An 11,879-nucleotide genomic window follows, 5' to 3' on the forward strand; every position below is an offset into this window, starting at 1 on the left:
GTCCTAACCTCTTGTCAGTTCACGACCAGATTTTACGTCCGGAGACATCTGGAGAACATCCTGGCTAGGGAAACAGTTGAATAACCTCTGTATCGAGGTAGGTTAGGACAATATGGGCATGCGTTACCGTCTTAAGAGATAACAGCACGGAGACCTCAAAGGCAGGACACAGCCTTAAGGCGAGGTACCGGTCAAATTTCAACCTGGTTGTAAAAAAATCTCAGGGAGCTGAAAATTTGTTTCATAACATATCTTGGCATGCTGAATTCACTGGGTAAATTCTACTTGCTCAAAAATATTTTTTCACCACTTTTGAATTTCCGAATTTTGGAAAAGTCATAATTTTCTCAAGCACATACGTAGAGTTGTTGGTTGTTTAGGAATCTATTCACAAAGAAGTTTGAGCCAAAATTGTTTAAAATTGGTAGAGGAGTAGCATTTTTTTTATTGCGACCATTTCGATTTTTTTCAAAATAGTCGAAGTATAGTTAATTTACTATCACTAGGTATATATGTACAGAGCAGAAATTTAATTAAAACATTAATTTTATATGAACGTATCTGTATACGTGCATAAACTGTACGTACATCCGTAATCGTGTGTGTATGTGTGTCTGATCTATATGTACATCCGAAATCAACGTAAGAAAATAACTACAGCTAAAATTTACATTTTTTTGCAATTTCCACACATGCTGATTTACGTTTGCATTGGACTCAGTTGTGAACTTGGAAGTACATATTTATAAAGGTTTTTAGTCCACAATGGGTGGCTGCGGGGTGTGAGGTTCTTAGCCGGAGCAGATGATAAATATTCGAACACAGTTCAGTTACTTTATTCGTACCACGATACATATATACGCTCTAGTGATAACGCCCCTGCAGTCTACCAACTCGCACGCGAAGCGGAAGCCCAGCGACTGATGACAGCACGACGTCCGGAGATCAGGAAAGAGGCTGACGACCCGCCCGTGCGGACGCAGCGGTGACGGAAATGTGTGATGTAAACATGTAAATTGAAAATGAAGAATACAATTTTCAAATGTTTAAGTCGTCTTTCATTTAATTATCCTTCTTACTGGGATACAAATTGTATAACGTCGTAGTAATCCTACTTTACGCTAAAATCTTGTCGCCGCGCGGAGTGGCCGCGTGGTTTGAGGTGACGTCACGGACTGCGTATCCCCTCCCGCCGGAGGTTCGAGCCCTCCCTCGGGCATAGGTGTGTGTTGTTCTTAGCATAAGTTAGTTTAAGTTAGTTTCAATTAGTGTGTAAGTCTAGGGACCGATGACCTCAGCAGTTTGGTCCCTAAGGCATTCACAAACATTTGAACATTTGAAAATCTGGTCATGTATTACAAATACAAAATTTTTATAGTTGACATACACAATTTGTATGTATGTAGTGTTAAAAAGGTAAATATAATTCGATTTCTTAGAAAAAATCAAAATTGCCGAAACGAAGACATGCCATTCCTCTGTCTATTTTAGAAATTTTTGGCTCAAAAGATTTTTGTGAATATTTTCCGCGATAGCTAACAACTTCACATACGGATTTGAAAAATAATAATTTTTCAAAGCTCAAAAATTCAAAAGTGATAAAAGAAATTTTGTATAGGAAACTGGATTTACCCACTGAATTCAGAACGCCAAGATATGTTATGAAATTAATTTTCAGCCCCCTGTGACTTTTTTGCCACGAGGATGAAATTTCACCGGTACCTTCCCTTAACACATCAGAAGTGTAGCGGCTGCTACCCAAATTACCGCCTATGCGAGCCGGAGGTTTTCGTATTGTATTGTGTACCCAGTGGCAGCCCATACCATCAGACCAGGGGCAGGGCCGGTATGAAGATGACGGTTGCATTTTGGAAATGTTCGTTCTCCTCAGAGCATCCACGCACGGATACGTCCATCACGATGCTGTACGCAGAATCGGGTCTCATCTGAAAAGTCGCGTTCTGCACGCCTGTGCCCAGTGTTGTAGCAGTAACCTTTATGCCTGGCTGTCAATGTGTCCCAACATGAAACACTGAATCGGAACGCTATCGGAAGCAGTGTCAAAAGACTTGGATAGAGATGGCTCCAGCTACTAGATGGAAAAAAAAGGTAGTTGTACTCTTCTTCGTTGTCAGAAATTCCAACTGCCCCTCTCAACACTCTGTTTGCTGTAGCAAAAATGGGGATACGGGCTAGTTGTGGCTACCGTACTAGCACAATTTTTGTGCCAGTGGCCGAGTGATAGCTAGCGTGTTTGCTAAGATACTCTTCCGTTAATACAGCTAACAGTGGCTATCTGAATTACGTGATGGATATTTCAAGATGGTTTCTCTTATCTTAGTGAAACCTGTCTTTCGCTAAAGTAAGCTTCACATATTCGAAAGTTCGACTAGATTTCGCCCTCGACAAATCGAAATGCACTTGAACATTGTTTGAAGAACATTGTGGACAGTTCGAACGAATGGTATGGCCACCCAGATGAATCTCACCCACATGAATCTCTCAGAACATTTATGGGACATAATCGAGAGATTAGTTCGTGCACAAAACACTGCACCGGCAACACTTCTTCTATTATGGGCGGCTATAGGGGCAGCACGGCTCAATATTTCTGAAGGGAACTTCCAATGACATGACGAGTTGCTGCCGGGCAAAAGGACACCCGACACGATATAAGGAGGTACCCCACGACTTTTTTCGCCAGTGTATTAGTAAAAAGGAAGTAGAATGGTTCTACGAGATGTTCGCGTTTATCGATGGCACAGAAAGCTACTGAACTGCGTGGGAACCAATACCGCCATGTGCAATCTGCGATCATCGCACGACACTTTGACCGTTGCTCGGACAGTGTGTTAGATGGCGTATCGGTTTTAAGCGAGAACCCAACTAGATGACTTAGAAGCGGTCTTAGAAAATATTTGTGCCATTTAGCACTTACGAGTGGTGTGTAAGTAACAGCTGCTCACAGAAGTATGAAAGCAACGGTAGTGCATCGAATCAGTAAATAAGGTACTGTTGTACGACATCTGGACCGCCAATGGCTACTGTGGTCTTTGCTTGATGGAGAGGTTAATCCTTGAATTCTCTTTTTGCTGATGAAACATGGCAGTATTTATCGGAATAAATGAACACGCAGAACGATCGACGTTGGAGTTCTGAACCAGCTACATCAGGAGCCTCTGGATGTTGTGAAAACAGGACTGTTGTGTGTAATTGGTGTGACACCAATTATTCGACCTATCTTTTTACGCTAAATCACAATTTCTGATAGGTATATGGACAGTACACTACAACCTTTCCCTCAGAGAGTTAATAACTAACGGAAAGGCCTACTATTATTTAATGCTGGACAATAGAAGAAGAAACACCGCAAATGATTCCACAACACCATTATGTGGTGTTTTTGGTAACAGGAACTACGAAAATATGAGGAGGGAGGAATAATATACAGAGAGCATGATGTCGACCATCTGATAGCAGAAGAGTGGTACTGTCAGATGTTGAACACAGCATAATAGTTATCATTGGAACGGACGCAGATGTCTGCTTAATTAAAAAAGAAGCCCTAATTTAAAGTTGTTCTGACTTTAGCTGCTACTAACGATATAAGCACAAGATGTTTTGGATTCCTGTTTCCGGAAATAGCTTAAAACTTGGTCTAAAAATATCTGATAATCTGTATCGAGAGAAAGAAGTGGCTGATACTGAAGTGACGATACATTTTATTGTGGATGCCAGAAAAAAAGTCTCTGGTTCTCGTGAATCTTTCATATATAGTTCAGATAAATTTGAGAAAAAGAAATGAGCGCTCAAAGAAAGCTGGCTTCCAAATCGGATTACTCGTAATCAGTACGAATATTTTATTTTTAACGAGATCTTTCGATTGCCTTAAAGAATCGTCGAGCAACTTGGGATCATACCTTCAAAGGCCAGTATTATGTGGAGAAATCTGTATGTTCGACTCATCCAGGTTTCGAATAATGTTAAACGAAACGTATACTTTCTTGACGTGTCAACCTCTTCTTCCGTTATGTGGAATCAAAAAGCCTTCCCTTCTGGTTACTTGAGCAGATCACAAAAAATCCGAATCCTGATAAGCTGCGTTTGAGATAATCCCTGATAAAGAACTACAGATACTTTGGATTCCACCAGATGCCACCACTGTTCTTCAAACGTGTAATAGGTTTTACGTCAATGGAAGGTATTTCACTGAGAAAATTTTACCGAGAAAATTAAATAAAGAGATAACTGTAGCTGAAAGTCAACCACTGTGAGGATATTCTTAAGCTTTAGTCGTTAGTAAGCCTACTACCAGGCTTTATCCCCACGGTTTAAACTCGACCCACTCTCAACTCGAGCCCACTTTTGTATAAAAGTGTTGAAATGTGTCTGCGGCTTACATGGTTGTCAACTATCGCACTTTATTCCACATTCATGCAACATTCTGTGCTCTGGTGCACACTTTATCCACCACTACGAGTAGTTTTACCTTCGATTAGTCTCTTCAGAAACGATTGGAAACCGAACTCTTAGACAGGATCAAAATAATTAAAACAAATCGCCTCTGAAACCTTTTATCCTTTTCCTCTTGCATTTCCAATATTACCAACTAAAGGGTACCTCAGGTTCATAAAATTGATAGCAGGCTTTCCACACAGGCAGGTGAAAAAGTTATTGAGTACCTATATATTGACATTTCTGTTTGAGTCTGCATTGCTTACCAGTTTTCACCCTCCCCATGCAATATCGGCAGTTTTCTGGCGGAAAACATACAACATAGCGTAAATAGTCCAGTTGTCGTGTGTATAAATTACCGAAAATTCAAATTTCGATGGAATATATAAAAAGTTATTTTAAAATTGTAGCAAACCTACAGGTCCTAAAAAAAAGTTCCGACCCTGGTGCAGCCTACCGCAGGTATCCAACCTGGGAGACCTTCTTGTTTCTGGTAACTCCTCACATCGGTTTGCAAGGTGAAAACTGGGTTAAAACGGAAACTGGAAATATTCGTGGTTCGAATTAAATTTGAACCCGCATACTCTTAGATTCCTGGCACGCGCTTTGTCGCTAGACGAGCAGTCCCAGCATCTACGAACATACTTCATCAATACTGAGTGAGTTTTCGAGTATCGACGTATGAAAGTATGTGACATACCTGACCACATCTTTTCATTGCATTGACTTAGGAGCTTAAATTATTGACACCGCCAAGGGACCGTAGACCTTAGAATTTGACACAAATTACATCTTGATACCTCTATCCGTTCTTGAGCAAAAGGGGACTTTATAGAGGGCTGCACCTTTTTATTACTGTGACTTAGAAGTTTAAATTTTTTACGCCATCAAGGGACCGTAGACCTTGCTACTTGACATAAATTTTATTCTGATACCTCCACCCGTTCCTACGAATACGGGATCATAACAGGTGGACAGACAAAGAAACAGATAGGCAGACAGGCAGATGCACAACCAATGACAAAAACTATAAATTTTTAAGCGATATAATTACAAATTAATAATTTTCTGATTTTTTCCTTTGCTTATACTGTGAAATCTTGCATCTTGTCAAATATCATGATTCTATGTCAACGGGAAGTACCCTTTTCGGTTCTGATGATTGAGTTTACGAGTATTGGCTCTGAGAAATATGGGACTTAACTTCTGAGGTCATCAGTCCCCTAGAACTTAGAACTACTTGAACCTAACTAACCTAAGGACATCACACATACCCATTCCCGAGGCAGGATTCGAACCTGCGACCGTAGCGGTCGCGCGGTTCCAGACTGTAGCGCCTAGAACCGCTTTATTAGTATTGAAATACGGTATGTAACATAAGTGGCTGCATCTTTTGACTGCATTGACGTAAAAGCTGGCATTTCTAACATAGTCAACAGACCGTAGACCCTAGTTAGAGACACAAATTTCAACTTGATTTTTCTACAAATTTCCAACCGATTTCTCATACACAAACAGCAGTTGACCGGCGTTGCCTGGTGAAACGTTGTTGTGATGCCTGTGTAAGGAGGAGAAATGCGTCCCATCACGTTTCCGACGTTGATAAAGGTCGGATTGCATCCTATCGCGATTGCGGTTTATCGTATCGCGACATTGCTGCTCGCGTTGGTCGAGATCCAATGACTGTTAGCAGAATATGGAACCGGGGGGGGGGGGGGGGGGGGTTCAGGAGGGTAATACGGAACGCCGTGCTAGATCCCAACGGCCTCGTATCACTAGCAGTCGAGATGGCAGGCATCTTACCCGCATGGCTGTAACGGATCGTGCAGCCACGTCTCTATCCCTGAGTCAAAAGATGGGGTCGTTTGCAAGACAACAACCATCTGCACGAACAGTTCGACGACGTTTGCAGCAGCATGGACTATCAGCTCGGAGACCATGGCAGCGGTTACCCTTGACGCTGCATCACAAACAGGAGCGCCTGCGATGGTGTACTCAACGACGAACCTGGGTGCACTAATGGCAAAACGTCATTTTCTCGGATGAATCCAGGTTCTGTTTACAGCATCATGATGGTCGCATCCGTGTTTGGCGATATCGCGGTAAAGGCACATTGGAAGCGTGTATTCGTCATCGCCGTACTGGCGTATCCCCCTGCGTGATGGTATGGGGTGCCATTGGTTACACGTCTCGGTCGCCTCTTGTTCGCATTGACGGCACTTTGAACAGTGGACGTTACATTTCAGATGTGTTACAACGCGTGGCCCTTCCCTTTATTCGATCCCTGCGAAACCCTACATTTCAGCAGGATAATGCACGACCGTGTGTTGCAAGTCCTGTACGGGCCTTCCTGGATACAGAAAATGTTCGACTGCTGCCCTGGCCAGCACATTCTCCAGATATTTTACCAACTGAAAATGTCTGGTCAATGGTGGCCGAGCAACTGGCTCGTCACAATACGCCAGTCACTACTCTTGATGAACTGTGGTATCGTGTTGAAGCTGCATGGGCAGCTGTACCTGTACACGCCATCCAAGCTCTGTTTGAGTCAATGCCCAGGCGTATCAAGGCCGTTATTACGGCCAGAGGTGGTTGTTCTGGGTACTGATTTCTCAGGATCTATGCACCCAAATTGTGTGAAAATGTAATCACATGTCAGTTCTAGTATAATATATTTGTCCAATGAATACCCGTTTATCATCTGCATTTCTTCTTGGTGTAGCAATTTTAATGGCCAGTAGTGTACAAATGATCGTAAAACTTTAATCTCCTCTTTCTTATTGTGTCTGTGATTGTTTCTATGTTCCTGTATAGATCTTCATTTCTCCTCTTCGTTCAGTTGTTATTTTTTCTTTTGTGATCCTAAAATTATTCTGAGTATTTTGCTTTCTTTCCTTTCCACTTCTTTTTGTTCCTCTTTTCTTCATTCAGTATTAGGCATTTAGAGCCGTATGGTGCCTCCGGGTTAATTACTGTTGCGTAGTGTTAATTTTTGCTTGGAATGATACTGATCTTTTATTATATCGGTTTTGTGCTACGTTCTATGCTTAATTCGATCTTTCCTTAGATGGGGTGTTATCTAACCCATTTGATTATATCCATTCTCCAAAATACTTAAACTTATCAACTCTTTTGATGTTTTCGTGTTGTGTTTGTATATATTTTTCTCTGTTGTGTTTATATTCAATGTATTCTGTTTTCTCATATGATATTAGTAATGCGGTTTTAGCTGCACTTTCGTGAGGTGTTTCTACCATTATCTTTGCATCTGTTTTGTCCTTAGAAATTACTGTAATATCGTCAGCAAAAGCGAGGCATTTCACCCCAAATCTTCCTCTTCCTTGTCCTAGATGGATTTCTTCGATGTTTTCCTCTTGTAGTTCTCTATCTCATTCTCTCATAACCTTGTCTAAGACCAGATTGAAGCAAATCGGTGAGAGCCCATCGCCCTGCCGAACACCTGTTTAAATTCTGAAAGGTTCTGAAACTTTTCCTAGAAATTTTACTTTTGAAGTTGTGTCTGTTCCACTAATTGTTTGGTGGTTTTGTGTATACCTGCTTCATCCAGTGTTAGGAATACTGTCTGCCTGACTATGCATTCATTCATATGATTTTTTGAAATCAGTGAAATACTGCATTGCTCTGGTCTTGGGGACAGTTTTCAAGTTAAAAATTTGTTCTGAGCTCTGCTTGGTACTCGCCAGTTGTGTGTTCTTATCGATCTCCTATCTCATTCAGTAGAGGTTTGGATATACACACATCAAAAAAGTTTTGCGTCAGCTCGGTTTCGAGAGGTCCGGAATCTTTACACAAAATTGGAATAGAGATTAACATAAACATCATTTCCGCCCTTTTTATTACTCATGAAAACCACACATTGCATTTTGCACCACAATACAGGGAGACCTTCAGAGGTGGTGGTCCAGATTACTGTAAACACCGGTACCCCTAATACCCAGTGGCACGTCCTGTAGCATTGATGCATACCTGTATTCGTCGTGGCGTACTATCCACAAGCTCATCAAGGCGTTGTTGGTCTAGATTGTCCCACTCCTCTACGGTGATTTGGCGTAGATACCTCAGAGCAAACAGAACACCGCATGTTGTTATCAATGGACAGACGTCTACAGACGTTAAAGTAACCTCTGGCGTGCCACAGGGGAGTGTTACGGGACCATTGCTTTTCACAATATATATAAATGACCTAGTAGATAGTGTCGGAAGTTCCATGCGGCTTTTCGCGGATGATGCTGTAGTATACAGAGAAGTTGCAGCATTAGAAAACTGTAGCGAAATGCAGGAAGATCTGCAACGGATAGGCGCTTGGTGCAGGGAGTGGCAACTGACCCTTAACATAGATAAATATAATGTATTGCGAATACATAGAAAGAAGGATCCTTTATTGTATGATTATATGATAGCGGAACAAACACTGGTAGCAGTTACTTCTGTAAAATATCTGGGAGTATGCGTGTGGAACGATTTGAAGTGGAATGATCATATAAAATTAATTGTTGGTAAGGCGGGTACCAGGTCGAGATTCATTGGGAGAGTCCTTAGGAAATGTAGTCCATCAACAAAGGAGGTGGCTTACAAAACACTCGTTCGACCTATACTTGAGTATTGCTCATCAGTGTGGGATCCGTATCAGAATGGTTTGACGGAGGAGACAGAGAAGATCCAAAGAAGAGCGGCGCGTTTCGTCACAGGGTTATTTGGTAAGCGTGATAGCGTTACGGAGATGTTTAGCAAACTCAAGTAGCAGACTCTACAAGAGAGGCGCTCTTCATCGCAGTGTAGCTTGCTGTCCAGGTTTCGAGAGGGTGCGTTTCTGGATGAGGTATCGAATATATTGCTTCCCCCTACTTATACCTCCCGAGGAGATCACGAATGTAAAATTAGAGAGATTCGAGCGCGCACGGAGTCTTTCAGACAGTCGTTCTTCCCGCGAACCATACGCGACTGGAACAGAAAAGGGAGGTAATGACAGTGGCACGTATAGTGCCCTCCGCCACACACCGTTGGGTGGCTTGCGGAGTATAAATGTAGATGTAGAGTGGTTGGTGGGTCACGTCGTGAATAAACAGTTGTTTTCAATCTATCCCAGGCATGTTCGATAGGGTTCATGTCCGGAGAACATGATGGCCACTCTAGTCGAGCGATGTCGTTATCCTGAAGGAAGTCATTCACAAGATGTGTACGATGGGGGCGCGAATTCTCGTCCATGAAGACGACTGCCTCGCCAATACGCTGCCGATATGGTTGCACTATCGGTCGGAGGATGGCATTCACGTATCGTACAGCCGTTACGGCACCTTCTATGACCACCAGCGGCGTACGTCGGCCTCGCATAATGCCACCCCAGAACATCAGGGAACCTCCACATCGCTGTACTCCCTGGACGGTGTGTCTAAGGTGTTCATCCTGAACGGGTTGCCTCCAAACGCGTCTCTGATGATTGTGTGGTTGAAGGCATATGCGACACTCATCGGTGAAGAGAACGTAATGCTAATCCTGAGCGGTCCATTCAGCATGTTTGGCCCATCTGTGCCGCGCTGCATGGTGTCGTGGTTGCAAGGATGGGCCTCGCCATGGACGTCGGGAGTGGTGTTGCGCATCATACAGCCTATTGTGCAGAGATTGAGTCGTAACACGACGTTCTGTGGGCTACACGAAAAGCATTATTCAACATGGTGGCGATGCTGTCAGGATTCGTCCGAGCTATAATCCGTAGGTAGCGGTCATTCACTGCAGTAGTCGCCCTTGGGCAGCCTGAGCGAGGCATGTCACCGACAGTTCTTGTTTTTCTGTATCTGCTCCATGTCCGAGTAACATCGCTTTGGTTCACTCCGAGACTCCTGGATACTTCCTTTCCTGGCACAAAGTAACAATGCGGACGCGAACCGCGGTATTGACCGTCTAGGCATGGTTGAACTACAGATAACACGATCCGTGTACCTCCTTCTTGGTGGAATGACTGGAACTGATTGGCTGTCGGACCCCCTCCGTCTAATAGGCGCTGCTCATGCATGGTTGTTTACATCTTTGGCTGGATTTAGTGACATCTCTGAATAGTCAAAGGGACTGTGTCTGTGACACAACATCCACAGTCAACGTCTACCTTCAGGAGTTCTGGAAACCGGGGTGATGCATAACTTTTTTTGATGTGTGTAATTTTGTAGGTGACTGGAAGCAAAGATATGCCTCAGTAATTGTTTCTATCTGTCTTGTAACCCTTCGTATGTGGCGGATGGATTATGGCTTGTTTCCAGTCGTCCGGTACTCTTTCTTTCTCCCAGCAGTATTTAATAACCTCATAAATGGTTTAGATGCCCGCTTCCTTCCCAGTTTCCACATCTCAGCTAATATCCCGTCTTCACCTGGCGCTCTGTTGTTTTTCAGCTGGCCAATATATTGTTCAATTTGATGCAGTGATGGTGGTTCTGAAGATGGATTTTGCCTTTTGAGGCTGTATTAAAATTATTTTCTGTATTGGTTCTTCGCAGTTCAGAAGATTTTTGCAGTATTTTGCTAGTAACTCACAGTTGTCTTTGTCATTGGTAATCAGTTTGTCTGTTGAATTTTTGAAGTGTAGGCTCATCGGCCTGCAACCTCTTATTTTCTCTTTGAAAATTTTGTAGAAGTCCCTAGTGTTGTTCTGTCTGAAATTTGTATCTATTTCGTATAATCGTTTGTCATATTTCTGTTTCTCTGTTGGAATAATTTTTATACGTCTGTTTTCCGATCTCAGTAAATATGTTCTAGTTTCTTTCCTTTTTGCAGGAGTTCCATTTTTTCCAAGCAGTTAGTCTACGATTTACCACTTCGTCACATATCTTATTCCAGCACCTATGTTTCCTTCTTATTGGTGGTTTTTCTGATTCTTTCACCCTTTCTATCATTACTTCTCTGATTTAATCCCTATTTCCCATCTACTTTGCGTGAAGATTTTTAAAAAGTTCGTTCCTGTGATCTGAAAGAAATGTTAGTTTTAGGGTTTGCATTTAGGTTGAAATTTGTCTTTGATTTCTGTTAAAAAGTTGTCCTCTTCTGACCCATACGTTCATGATTGCTCTATGGTTCCGTTTCGTTATTGCCACATAATTCAGTTGATATGAACCTAAATGTGTGTTAGGAGAATACCAGGTGTTCTTTCTCCTTGGTAATTTCCTGAAAAAGGGTGACATTAGTTTTAAGTCAAATTGTCTACAGGAGTTGATGAACCTTTCACCACTGTTATTGATGCGTTGATGCGCAGGAAAATTTCCTGCTATTGCCCTCTATTTCTCTTCTATTACGATTTGTGCTTTGAAGTCTCTTACAAGCAGTTTTATGTAGGGTTTGGTATTTTTGAAGTGGCCTTGCCGCAGTGGTAACACCGGTTCCCATCGGATCACCGAAGTTAAGCGCTGTCGGGCTGGGCT

This window comes from Schistocerca serialis, chromosome 3 (genome assembly GCF_023864345.2).
Source record: "Schistocerca serialis cubense isolate TAMUIC-IGC-003099 chromosome 3, iqSchSeri2.2, whole genome shotgun sequence".
NCBI lineage: Eukaryota > Metazoa > Arthropoda > Insecta > Orthoptera > Acrididae > Schistocerca > Schistocerca serialis.